At 42.5% G+C, this 12,935-nt stretch overlaps 1 long non-coding RNA gene across 1 annotated transcript; it reads left to right on the top strand.

Annotated features, from left to right (window-relative positions):
- Nucleotides 1-456: 456 nt before the first annotated feature.
- LOC111851015 (uncharacterized) lies at nucleotides 457-10,202 on the top strand. The gene is made up of 3 exons (XR_002839923.2): nucleotides 457-585; nucleotides 8,791-8,874; nucleotides 9,413-10,202. It is a non-coding gene; the product is annotated as an uncharacterized lncRNA (long non-coding RNA).
- Nucleotides 10,203-12,935: the final 2,733 nt, after the last annotated feature.

Raw genomic sequence — 12,935 nt, 5'->3', positions numbered from 1 at the left:
CAGATTTTTTTGTCATTGAAATAATCCAAGAAATTAAAAGTGTGTTTTTTTTCGTTAACACCTTACTTAAAGCAGGCATATAATTGCATTATAGATGTCTTCATAATTGCATTATAATGCACTCATAAAGTATTATAAACACAGCTATAAATATTTATAAAAAGACATAACATATTATAGCCATGTTTACTATACATTATGAATGCTCTCCGCTGTAATAAACTATAAATACCTTCATAATGCATTATAAGGGTCAGTATAAGCCACTATGAAGATATTTGTAGTGGATTATAGATGAGAGCATTTATAATGCATAATGAACATGGCTGTACTGAGTTATGCCTTTTTTATAAATATATATAACCATGTTTATGATACTTTATGAATGCATTATAATGCATTATGAGGGTATGTATAACGCAGTTACTATTTTACTATTTTTTCTTTTACAGCCATCATGATATTTTTCTTAATGTACCAGTGGACCAGCAAAAGAGCCTGGCCTGCTGAGCTCTCCCCCTTATTGTAAACCTCAGGAACCCCATGGAGCCTGAACAGTTAGCTGTAGGCGAGCAGGACCTGCAGGTAGGACAGTACAAGTACAAGTACTGATGCTTGCTTTCTGGTACTCGCCGATACTGATATCAGTTATGGCTGTGCGACGTCTAAAAACAAGTATGCAATATTTTAACTTAAAAGTATTGAGATACACAGTAATAACGAAACCCCCTCCCTCAAACACAGCACCAAGTGGGCACTTAATTGTTTTTTGGCTGAAAAAAGTGAAAGCCTGACTAGAACGATATACAGACAATCCACTAAACCTCTAAAGCAGTGGTTCACAACTTTCATGCCATGTACCACCTCAGAAAGTATTGTGTCCTCCACGTACCACTATTACAACATTGTGCCTGATTGATAGTGGATAAGACATTCTGTTATTTTCACTGCACAACACGCTTCGGTGATGCATGATGGCAGTTTTGTCATATTCTTTCTTATGTTTAATTTGTAGATGTTTAATTAGATTACTGGAGTTGTCTGCCACTGTCATTGGGGAATACTGTTGCCATGAAGGGGTGTACTTGGTCTGCACCAATGTCTAGGTAATTAGTGCATGTCAAAGTGACATCCACATGAATGCCAGAAACAGGTTTCCCAGCATAACATTGCCCAGAGCATTAAACTGCCTCCGCTCACATGCCTTTTTCCCCATAGTGCATCCTCATGCCATCTGTCTCCCAAGTAAACAACACACGTCCATCCAGGCATCCACAAGACATAGTAGAAAGAAAGCGTGACTCATCAGACCAGGCCAACTTCTTCTATTGCTCCATGGTCCAGTTCTGATACTCATATGCCAATTGTAGGCACTTTCGGAGAAGGTCAGAGGTCAGCATAGTCTGCTGCTACACAGCCCCATACGCAGCAGGCTGAGATGCAATTTTGGCACATTTGTATCATAACCAGCATTAAGTTGTGTTACAGTAGGATATGATTCTGTGGGATCAGACTAGATGGGCTAGCCTTCACTCCACACGCGCATCAGTCAGCCTTGGGCGCCCATGATCCCGTTATTGGTTTACTGGTTGGCCGTCCTTGGATGACTTTTGGTACGTATTGACCACTGCAGACCAAACCCCACAAGACCTGCTGTTTTGCAGATGCTCTGACCCGGTTGTCTAGCCGTCACAATTTGGCCCTTCAGAGTCCCTCAGACCCTTCCGCTTCCCCTTTTTTCCCCGCTTCCAACACTTCAACGAATATATAATGGGACCCTTGAGAGGTACCACTGTAACGAGACAGCCGATGCTATTCGCTTCACCTGTCAGTGGTTTTAATGTTTTTGCTGACTTAAATTCCCGAAGCTCCACAGCATTTTGCCAGTGGCCCTCATCAAAAACCCCATTTTCGAAATGAACCCTTGTCTTCCTTCATGAAGGGCACAGGTTTAAGTGTCTTATTAAAAAGGTTGGCTGGGGTAACCCCAAACACAGCTTTATAATGGATCCTCCATGACAGAGGCTGGAGTGCATGACATAAGGTCTGGAAGTCAGTGCACCGTGATTCAGGGTAGGGACCTGTAATAGTGCACTCATTATTAATGAAAAGAACCCATCTTTGGGGGGGGGGGGGGCAATAGACCCCACTGTCAATCATGAAAATGCTCTAGCAGGTTTGAATGGGGTACAGGGAAGTTAAATGAAGTGGGGGTCCTGTAACATAAAAATGGACCACAGACAAAAGGGGCTGGCGAGGGGGGGGGGGGTCATCTTCTGAGTGATGAGATGGGACGCCGCACAGCTAACAGGAAGATTACAGCTGCCGATCCAAAGTGCTTTCCTCAAAGTCACTCGATCTGGCGAGCGGCCCCACAGAGATGCTGAAGGTTGACTCCTCCATGACCCTCCTCCATCCCAGCGGACCACTTTAAACAGGCGGGCGGGGGCCTTCCGTGACCTGGCCCCCGTGTTCTGGCATCCTGCTAAGCTTTCCAAAAGCTGCCCGATTCACATTCGGGAGGGATCGATCCTAATTGGGAATGACGGCACATCTTCTCCCCCACAGCCTGTGGGGAGGAGGCCAGGGTGTGCTGCCCGTTGTCCCCAAACCCCCCGGGAGGTGGCCTCCTGCAAGCAGGTTAAGTAGAGTGGCCTAGGGGAGAATGGACCAGATGGAGGCCTGTATCGACAGGGTAGGGGAACAAGAAGGGGAAGTTAGGATGCGGCAATCCGCTTTTAAATCATTGACCCCCAGTGTGCAGGTCAGATGTGTCACTCTGCCAATTGTCTTTGAGATGAGGTGTCCCAGAGCATGCATGCAGGTGCACATGTGCAGACCCCTGCACATCTACAGGACATTTCTGTGGACATTCCTTAAATCCAGAAAAATTTCATCATGGTGTTTCATACTTGTGGACACACACACACACACACGCATTCTCACACGGTACATGACGCCATCTAAAATAAGACTGCATTTCCTGCACTGCCTATTTGTTTTCATATTTCAGCATAATGAGCTCAGTCTTATCAGGCCCTGCAGATTTGTCAAGCCGCGTCCAGTCTTGGCCATGCCGGGCTAAAGAAAGGTGTGTGCTCATTTTCAATAACACATTGTTTTCTCAGATGTGGATCAGCTGTAGAAGCATTACATCCTGTCTGTACATAAAGGCCGTGGCCCAGGCAGGAAACTGGCAGGCTGAGATTGAGTCGTGGTCTCCTCCCGGCTGGACAACTGTACTCCAGGGGCATGCGGGCGTATGTGTGAGGCTGATAGCAGCCTTCATCTTCATTCGTGGAAACTTGAGAAAGTTCGGAGTTCCGTTTAGTTAGTTCATTGTCAAACTGCATCTCATAAAAGACCCCAACAGTAGTGAGTGAATGGATCTAACACAATTTCGATTCCACTGATCCACTTCGTCCACTTGTCCCGCACGTCCAGCGTGTCTCCACAGGTCAGATCACCAGACCCTTAAGTCTGGCTCAGTACCAGAAATGGCAAACACCCATGTGTTGGTGATATGAACATTTACAGATATTATTCGACATGAGCAGTAACTGATCATCTTCTTTCAAGGGGCAAGGCAATAATTTATAGTATAGTTTTAAATATTAGTAGATTGGATGTTCATTAAAATCATTTCTAGAAAATCCAGCTTAGTTCCTTGTAATAAGTGAAAATGTGACAAAGCCATAGGTTTTATTTCAGCATCGGTTCCAAGTCAGCTTTGAACCCCCTGCCCCCCCAAAACATACATGGTACTCCCATAATATTGGTAAAGACATGTCCCTGCCATCCATACCCAAATCTACACCCTTGAAACGTGTAATAATATTTTTCTATCAGTGTGTCATATTTTATTACTTGAAACGAAGGTGGAGAGTGCTGATAAAGCAGGCCCCGATATCATTCCTGATATGCAATAGACAAAGATATCAAAGATAGGCAAAGATATCATTCCTGATATGCAGTAGACAAGATCTACCAGTAACTGATGTGTTGTACCTCACGTAACAGAACAGGGAGCTGGAAGCCCGAGACTGTGACATGGAGGACCAGAGAGCCAGCAGCATAGGAGGATGGGGGTTTTCCTCTCCATCCCACCTTGGGGAGCGAGCGTAATTACACTCTCATTATCATCTGTGACCGCAGGCATGTTGTAGATGTGACCTTGAAATAGTTTATGGCTCCTCAGTGAAACAGTCTGTTCAGGACTGTCCGCCTCTCCCTGCAAAGTCAAGTTGATTCAGCTGAAAAAATAGGAATTTATCATTTGTTTTTCTCGAAGAAAAAAAAAAAACCTATTGCGCCCCAGGAAATATGACTACAAATTTTACGCTCAATTCAAACCTCAGTTTCTGACTGTGTTTCCTGGTTTCCATTCCCACCTTTGACACTCTCTACACGGAGCGGGACAGTTCCTAAATTCTCCAGCTGCTTCTCAGGGGGGTCAAGGGTCGAGAGTTTCTTTACAGTGTAACAATTAATTGTCCCTGTTTCCCAGCAGCCTTCTGTCAGGGCATAAAAAAAATCTGCTCCGTACACAGACAGTCAAACTTGTTTACATTTGGTGAGTTATAAAAATTGTAAATTCACTTATTTAGAGAACTGCTGGCATGTGAAAAAAGAGCATCCCACCCTCGTAAAATCTAACCGACTCTGCTCATGGTCTAATTTTGTGTCCTGTGTTTATTAAAACTCAGTTGATTCTCAGTAAAGATTCACCACAGCATATTTTTGGAAACTGGACTTGCAATCAAAGGGTTAGAAGCTACTGGTGGTGGTGGGGGGGGGGGGGGGGGAGTGTGGGGAGTGTGGGGACTGCTGTTGTGTCCCTCAGACATTTCTTTGTTTCCATCACTTGTTTTCGTAGAGAAAAAAAAAATGAAAATGGTGAAACTGTGTGAGGATTAAAGTATTTCCTTAACGAACAGCAGGAGGAAGTGAGATGGACAGATGAAGCTCAGCAGGTCTGTAAGGGGATGGAGATGAAACGCTTGATGAGTTAATTAAATCAGTTGCTTAGCAGCTCCACTATAAACTAATTAGTTACACTTGAATAAGCATTTAAAGATGGATTACAAAAATTATTGTACTTAATGGCAACCGCAGGTTTGTGAATAACAATTGTCACCAAGAGAAAAGCTGCAGGGAACCAATAATCTTCAGGAATGCACATTAATTTGTGTTTCTTGTCCACACAGAGGATCCTGAATAACATTATCATTGGAAGTAGGTAACTCAATATGGCCACGCAGCATGAGTTACAAGGGCTGCTCGTGACTAATAAATTACTGATGAGACCACCGTGATCGAGGCTGTACGTTTGACGCAATGTGTGCTTACTGGATGGAAACACTTTTCATTTAAAATGTGCAGGTGATCATTGTCCTGGTATGTTATTAACTGGAGGGTGAACAGAGCAGGCGACGTGGGACTCTGGTCGGCTGAACCGTAATGCCTTTCATTGTCGCAGCACTGCCGAAAACTTGCCGATATATTACAAATGTGGACCTGTTCTATGGTTTCCGACTTTCCCATGTCGTAGGTGAATAGGCGGCGTGCAGCTCAGAAAGTTACCTTACCAGTGTGTGTCCCAGAAAGGGAAGACTTTAAACCATCACGCCTCGTTTGATTGACTCAGCACATAAGCAGGGCAAGTATGTATCCAAAAAGTTTGCGGTTCGGTTCCAACCGCAAGGAACAGTTATGAGAATACAGAGGTAACAATAATGAGCATGGGACAAATGTGTAGCAGCAGAAAGGTTTTTAAAGTCCTAATCTGTATGTACCAATGAAAAGCAGACCTAACCACACCAGTAAATTACTTAGCATGACCGAATATCTGAGCGGCATCAAATAAGGATTTTTATGGCGATTTTATGATTAAATGAGGATGAAGTACTATGTGATTCTCCTGATAGGAATTTTATCATCCCGTCAAACTTATGGAGTCTGGGTGTCATTTTTGACCTTCTTCACCCACTGCTAGCCAGTCCCTTTGGTCCTCTGGTCAGTGACGTTTAATTGTCCCATGTCCTTACTTAAAGAGTGGGGGTGACCATGCCTTTGAGGCTACTGCACCCAGATCCCGGAATGTTCTTCCACTGGCACTGAGATCTGCGGACTCTTTTAACGGTTTTAAATGTCTGCTAAAAACTCATTTGCTTATACAGGCCTTTGACTAGCATGTTAAGCTATTGTTTGTGTTTTTGTATACTTTTGTCTCTGTGTTTTATCATCTTTATTGGTTTTAGCTTGGTGGGCATTTCAGATCCAGAGAGTAAAAATCCAGCTGAGCATAAAGAATCACAGTCATATAGTACTCAAGTTGTTGGTTGAAACAAAATCCTGGTCTGGATTTTTACTTTCTGGACCTGAAATGTCCACCTCTGTTTATTTTATATATGTATTGGTCTTAACTTGTAAGGCACTTTGCGACTGTGTGTCTGTGAAAAGTGCTATATAAATAAACTTTACTTATAACAGAGGAAGTGGGGCCGTGTCACATGACCACGTTTGCTCAATTCCCTCGCTCAAGCTCTGCCTTGCAGATGGTGCCTGATGTGGGCACAGGTAGAGGTATTGTTTTTATTGCTTTTGGAGACCACTCTTAGACAGGGACGATTTATCTTATAGTGACAGTCTACATTGGCAAGTGTTTTACTTTCTGTGTGGGACTTCTGAAGGGTGAGGCGGTGATCACGCAAACGCTCATTAATTTTACAGTGTGGCGGCATTTCAGAATTAATGGATGTGCGTTTTTCTACATTTGACTACTTGGGATTAATTGGGCTCCACAATGTCAGAGTATGTACGTGTGTCTTACTGCCGCACAAAGTAATGGCACTGTGACTGTGTGATTGCACAGTTGCCTTAAAGCATAGGAGGCCAGGTACGCAAGATCTTGGACTGGAATTGCTGGTACCTCAGTCCCCAGTCACCATGAACAAACCGTTACTGGTTCGCCTGATACAGTTAACTTGTTATGAGGCACAGATCTCACTGTAGAGTCACGCATTGCTTAAAAAGACATATTTAAGGATAAATGCAATTGTTTCTTAAACTGCTAAATGTTTTTGTCTATGTAACATTATTTGGTATTGTATATAATTTTGTTCATTGTCTTTGTTTTACGTTGTCTATCAAGTGCCCTCGGGCATTTGCCAGGCTGGCATTGTAAATAAGAATTTGTTCTTAATGCTTTGCTTGGTAAAATAAAGGTTTAAATTAAAAATAAAAAAAAAAAGTTAATTTGTTATGAGGCACAGATCCCACTGTAGAGTCACGCATTGCTTAAAAAGACATATTTAAGGATAAATGCAATTGTTTCTTAAACTGCTAAATGTTTTTGTCTATGTAACATTATTTGGTATTGTATATAATTTTGTTCATTGTCTTTGTTTTACGTTGTCTATCAAGTGCCCTCGGGCATTTGCCAGGCTGGCATTGTAAATAAGAATTTGTTCTTAATGCTTTGCTTGGTAAAATAAAGGTTTAAATTAAAAAAAAAAAAAAAAAGTGCTTACATTCTGAGAAATGCCTTGTTTAGTCATAGAGTGTACTTACACAAACCTAGATGATATATTCTACACACCTGGGCTACAGCAATTGTTTTTTTTATATATATATAAAGAGTACACTCTAAAATAATAATAAAAGGTACAGTTTAGCAAATACATAGACCAGCAACATAGTTGTTTATTATCATTTTCAAAAATGCTTTACTTTCCTATGACTGCCAACACAGTACGTTTGTTTACACCAGCATCACCACAAACATGTGAGCAATGCGCTGGTGCTACGATGTCACTTGGCAACAGGAATTTTTCAGCTCCTTTATAATCTTATGAGACTACCGTTGTTGACTAAAGCGCCGCTATGCAGTGCATGATTGAATTTGCTTTAAAGTACTTTGCAAATATGAGGTTTGTAAATTTTAGGGTAGAGAGAAATAAACAGAAGAAATTTAATCTAATGCTCCCTAAACTTCCCCTAAACATGTTTGCCTTCTACAAAAAAATGTGCATATGGTGTTGCACAATAGCCTGACCTCATTGCAGCACAATATCCCATTACCATCTTCCTTTAATTGTATATGGCAGCGTTTCCCAATCCACTCCTCAGGGACCCACGGACAGTCCATGTTTTTGCTCCTTCCCAGCTCCCTGTCTATAAGGGAGCTCAGAGAGAGCAAAAACATGGACTGGCTGTGGATCCCTGAGGACTGGACTGGGAAATGCTGGTATATGGCATGAGAAATACCTCGAAGACCACATGGAAAAAAACAATTTGTCCATACTTTATTCCAGCTTAGCCATCCTGTGGACAGTCCATGAGAGCTGTCCTGGGCTGTGGCCCGTCGTGGTGGATACTGTAGTTCTTTTCAGATCCGCCACAGTCCGTTTTCAGTCACTTCACTTGGTGTTGCAGCTGGTGGCGTCCCTCAATGATGAGGGATTTTCTAATATTGGAAGGGTGTTCAGAATAAATAAAACCAGAATAAAATAAAATATCCTATAATGGCAGTTCTTAAATATTATTATGTGGAAATCAGTTATGCATCAGTTATAGATAGGGTTGTTTTTTCCAGGTGTGTTGAGATAAAGGATGTCAGTACATCTCTTAAAGTGTCACTCACTGCAATGTAACAGTTTAAATGTTGCATATTTTTTTTACATATTTCACACATTTTAAACATCTTGTTTAACAGTTGTATGCAAAAGTTGTTGGTTTTGAAAAGCTTTGGGTGTGTTCAGAAATGAGGAATGAATGTTTTGTCTGCAGGTTCATCAGAACCCTGCACTGGAAAAGCAGTATGAAAATGGATGGATGGATGGATGAACAGATGAACCGATGATAACTCTTGAGGTGATAGCCAAGGATTCAAGGCTCCCCTTTGTGCTGACTTTGTGTGTTAAATGTGTGTTTTATGTCGACTCCCTTTGCACTTTGCGGTCATTTTGCATATCATACGCTTATGCTAATTGATTGTCATAAGATTACTTTGTGCTGTGTTTTTCTGCAAATTTGTAACTTCTATACCATTCTTTAGTTCTGCATATATGATAAGGTGATACCGTTTCTCCTAACTATCTTGCAATTCTGTCCTGTACTGCATGTCTGCATGTACTTGCAATAAAGTGTACTGAGTTGTTAAGTTTAATAGATAATTAACACCGTATACAATATACAATAGCAATGTAGGGTAAGTGTTACAAATGAAAAAGTAGAAATAATTTAGGAAGGAATACTTACAGGGTACCAGTATGCGTTATGGGGCAAGTGAGGTACTTGGTAGAGTAGAGAAGCACTGCACCTAACTGTGATTATCCTTGCGGTAAATAAAACAACTTCCTGTATTTTAGGAAGGATGAATGCACTTAAATGAGAATTCTGTGCGTTCCAGCTCATACAGGACACAGACGAGTGGATCTTCACGTGCAGCAGTGTTCATTCTAGGTGTACCATATCCTTCTGGCATGAGTCACACCTGCAGCCCAGGGGGAGGGCACCGAACATCCTTACCCGCTGAGCGACAGTACCACCTGAGGGAAGAAGCCCTCACAGCTTCCCTTTCAGAGATGCATGCAGATAAGGGGACCCATCAAGGCATATTTAACAAGGTTTGATAGCGAACTTTCATCGACCAGTTTCAGCCCTCAACATCCCCTTTAAGAACCTTGAACCTAACCCACAGTGCCAGCAGGTGTTGTATATAAACAAGAATTTGATTCTGAGCCTCAAAGGATAGTGAAAGAGATGTGGCTAACTTTGACTGCCGCTATCAGTGTTAGACGATAATATGATAGCAGTTATCAGCTTGGTAAATTGACTTGGGATTTCTTAATCAGTCTGTTCGTGTTTACATAAAAGGGGCGGTGTCGGCATTGCAAACTAACAATGCCATCTGAAAGCCACACTTTGATAGGACTTTGATCGGTGGGTAATACACCCCCCCAGTCCTGCTCTGCAAACTTTATTGTCAACACCCCCATCTCCCCAGCAAATTTAATCCAAATTTATATTAGCCGATTATTGGTACCAGGATAAAAACCTTGGTATTACTTGGTATTGGATCAAAAAGAAAATCAGTGATATCCCTTTTATTTTGTCAAAGGGCAGTTCTGTTTTTTTGGTGAAAGGGTGGTCTGTATATATGTTTTGGGTGAAAGGGTGGTCTGTATATATGTTTTGGGTGAAAGGGTGGTCTGTATATATGTTTTGGGTGAAAGGGTGGTCTGTATATATGTTTTGGGTGAAAGGTTATGCCAGTTTTACTCCAAAGGACTTCACTTGCTATTCAGAGCAGGTTAGGTGTACAGTGTAAATTTACCTTGGTGATATTAAATTTATCCTATTTAAAAATGAGCTACAATCTGTAGTAGTCAAAACACAGAAGAAAGCAAGAAGACATTTCCCTAAGCCAATGAGCTGGTTTTGTAGTACATCTTCTGGTCTCCCAAGATCTTGTTTGGCTCTGGATAAGGAGGTACATGGCTCTAAAGCAGGCTTGGTGTAGGTACTTTCTTGTGTGTGTGGGTATTTTCTGTCTGTGACTGGCAACTCCAGGACAGCACAAAGAGAGATCTGGACCCCTGAAAAAATCTAGCAATGTCCCCCTTCTCCAGTCCAAAGCTACCATTATCCACGGTCAAAGCAGTGCGGGCAGCAGAACAAATCATGCAGGGGGGAATGGTAAAAGCTGTCAATCAAGGAGGGGGGAGACACAGATGACCCTTAGCCCTGTCCCTGGCAGAGACTAGAGTTATTTGTTTTAGGATGAACGCCTTTATTGAAAAGTAAATTTAAAATGAAATTAAATACGATTTCCTTGGTGAGTGGCGTTTGGGGGGGGGGTGCACCATGGCTCATTTGGGGGGGGCATGGCCTGGAAATGCCCCCCCCCCATGACACAGACTCTGGCTCACGCCCTCTGGCCCTCGAAGTCTTCCTCTTTCTCCCCCCATATGAGCAGCTCTGATCAGTTGGGTGCAGTGGTTGTGTGTGTTTAGGGTGTGTGTGTGTGTGTGTGTGTGTGTGTGTGTGTGGGCATAATGGCTGTATTACAGGGCCAGTTTTTATTGCTGCTTTATTGCATTAAAGCACCTTTTCCATTCACATAAGTGAATATCCTCACCAGCCCCCACTGCCCGCAAACCTAACCCCAATAACCACATATAAGATTGATGGATGGATAAAATCTAAATGCAGTTTCATTACAGCACATACACTGAATGACAAGGACACCTTACACTGTGAGAAAAAAGTACCAGTTTGTACCTTTGCTTGCCACTGTTGTATCCTCAAGGGTCTGCCAATTGTACACCAGCAGAAAGTAATTGTACCTTTTAAGGTACAGAAATGGTCTCTGAGGAACATCCCCAAGGTATAAACAACATTAAGGTACCTCCAATGGTACAAAAATGTTCCTCAGAGTCCATTTCTATGTCATAAAGGGAACAAGTACCTGCAGCTAAGGGTACAATTGACAGACCCTTGAGGGTACACCCCCAGTAATAAATATTCTTTTTTTCTGACAGTGTTTGACACCGACACATTCATGAAAACTTATATTCGAGCTTAACATAATGTGTGCACATGGTATTTTTGGGGGTGCTAAACCTTTAGGTTTCATTCTTGAACTCACTTCTAAAGTACGTTTCTTCAGGCTGTCACAAGATAAAGAGCACAAAATACCACAGTGTGCATAATTACTTGCAGAGCTGTTCCACATCACATTCTTGCTATTGTCAGGGTGATGGGAACGTGGAACATCAGGAACAGCTCCTGAGGGATGGGGCACAGCAGGCAGGGCGGGAGGCCTTCCACAACAGAGTGGGTTACAGCTGCCAGGTTGTTACAAGTCTATGAACTGTGGATCGAAACCAGCAGTACCTAGAACAAAAGCAGAAGGAGGAACTGCAAACACAGAACAGGAGCCTGCAAGAATGAGAGCTCATTAGCCTGGACGCCAAGTACTTAATATGGATTAAAGAAACATTACATCAGGTTAGCACTAACTGGTACTTATTATAGGAAACCTAAGACCACACCAGGTTTGTAATGATACCACTGCAAGGCATCTTGGGAAAAAAAAACATCATTCCACTTTTTTCCTGCAGCGCCATGACTGATGTTCTCATCGCCCTCATTTCTACAGCCCAGTCAAAGAGGTGCAACTGCCAGCTGGTTTGTCACTGAAAGACACCAACTAATGTGCTGGAGAGCAGATCATATGGACCTTGTAATGGAGTCCTCAGCGGCTGCCTGTTTCATTTCTCTTTTGTTTTTTTGTTACACCTCAACAAAGAAGCACAGGGCTGGACTGGCCATCTGGCATACCGGGCATTTTTCAGGGGAAGCACAGGGCACCAGGCTGTGTTACACCTTGGATGGAAGGCCAACCCATCGAAGGGAACATGCAGATACACACACAATAATATAATATGGGCAATTTAGAGGTCCCTGGAGGTCTACTGGACCTTCTGGGGATATATATTAGTTCCAGTCTCTTTTAATCCTGCTTTCTGATTCCCAGTAATAATTTGCTTTGGGGCTGGGAATTTTTTGGGGCTGGGAACCAATTCATTGGTTTTCCATTTCTTATGGGGAAAATTCGATCAGAACTCGAACTTTTTAGGATTCGAACACGAGTTCTGAATGGATTTAGTTCGAGTTCTGAAGTACCACTGTACTTCTGTGAAATGTACAGATGCATGCAATTCCAAGTCACTTGAAAGATGTGACGTAAGACGTCAAAGTGATGCAATGAACTTTACAGAAACATGTGTATAGAATCCCTTAAAAAATACTGCATTGTGGTTCAGTGGGACAAGGATCTATGCCTCTGATTGGAAAGTTGCTAGTTCGAGCCCACCCCTGACACATCTGCAGGTCCTTGAGCAAGGCCCTTAATCCCCAGCGTTCTG

The sequence above is a fragment of the Paramormyrops kingsleyae genome, chromosome 14, assembly GCF_048594095.1.
Source record: "Paramormyrops kingsleyae isolate MSU_618 chromosome 14, PKINGS_0.4, whole genome shotgun sequence".
In the NCBI taxonomy this organism is placed as follows: domain Eukaryota; kingdom Metazoa; phylum Chordata; class Actinopteri; order Osteoglossiformes; family Mormyridae; genus Paramormyrops; species Paramormyrops kingsleyae.
This window is presented reverse-complemented; position numbering and strand designations above follow the sequence as displayed.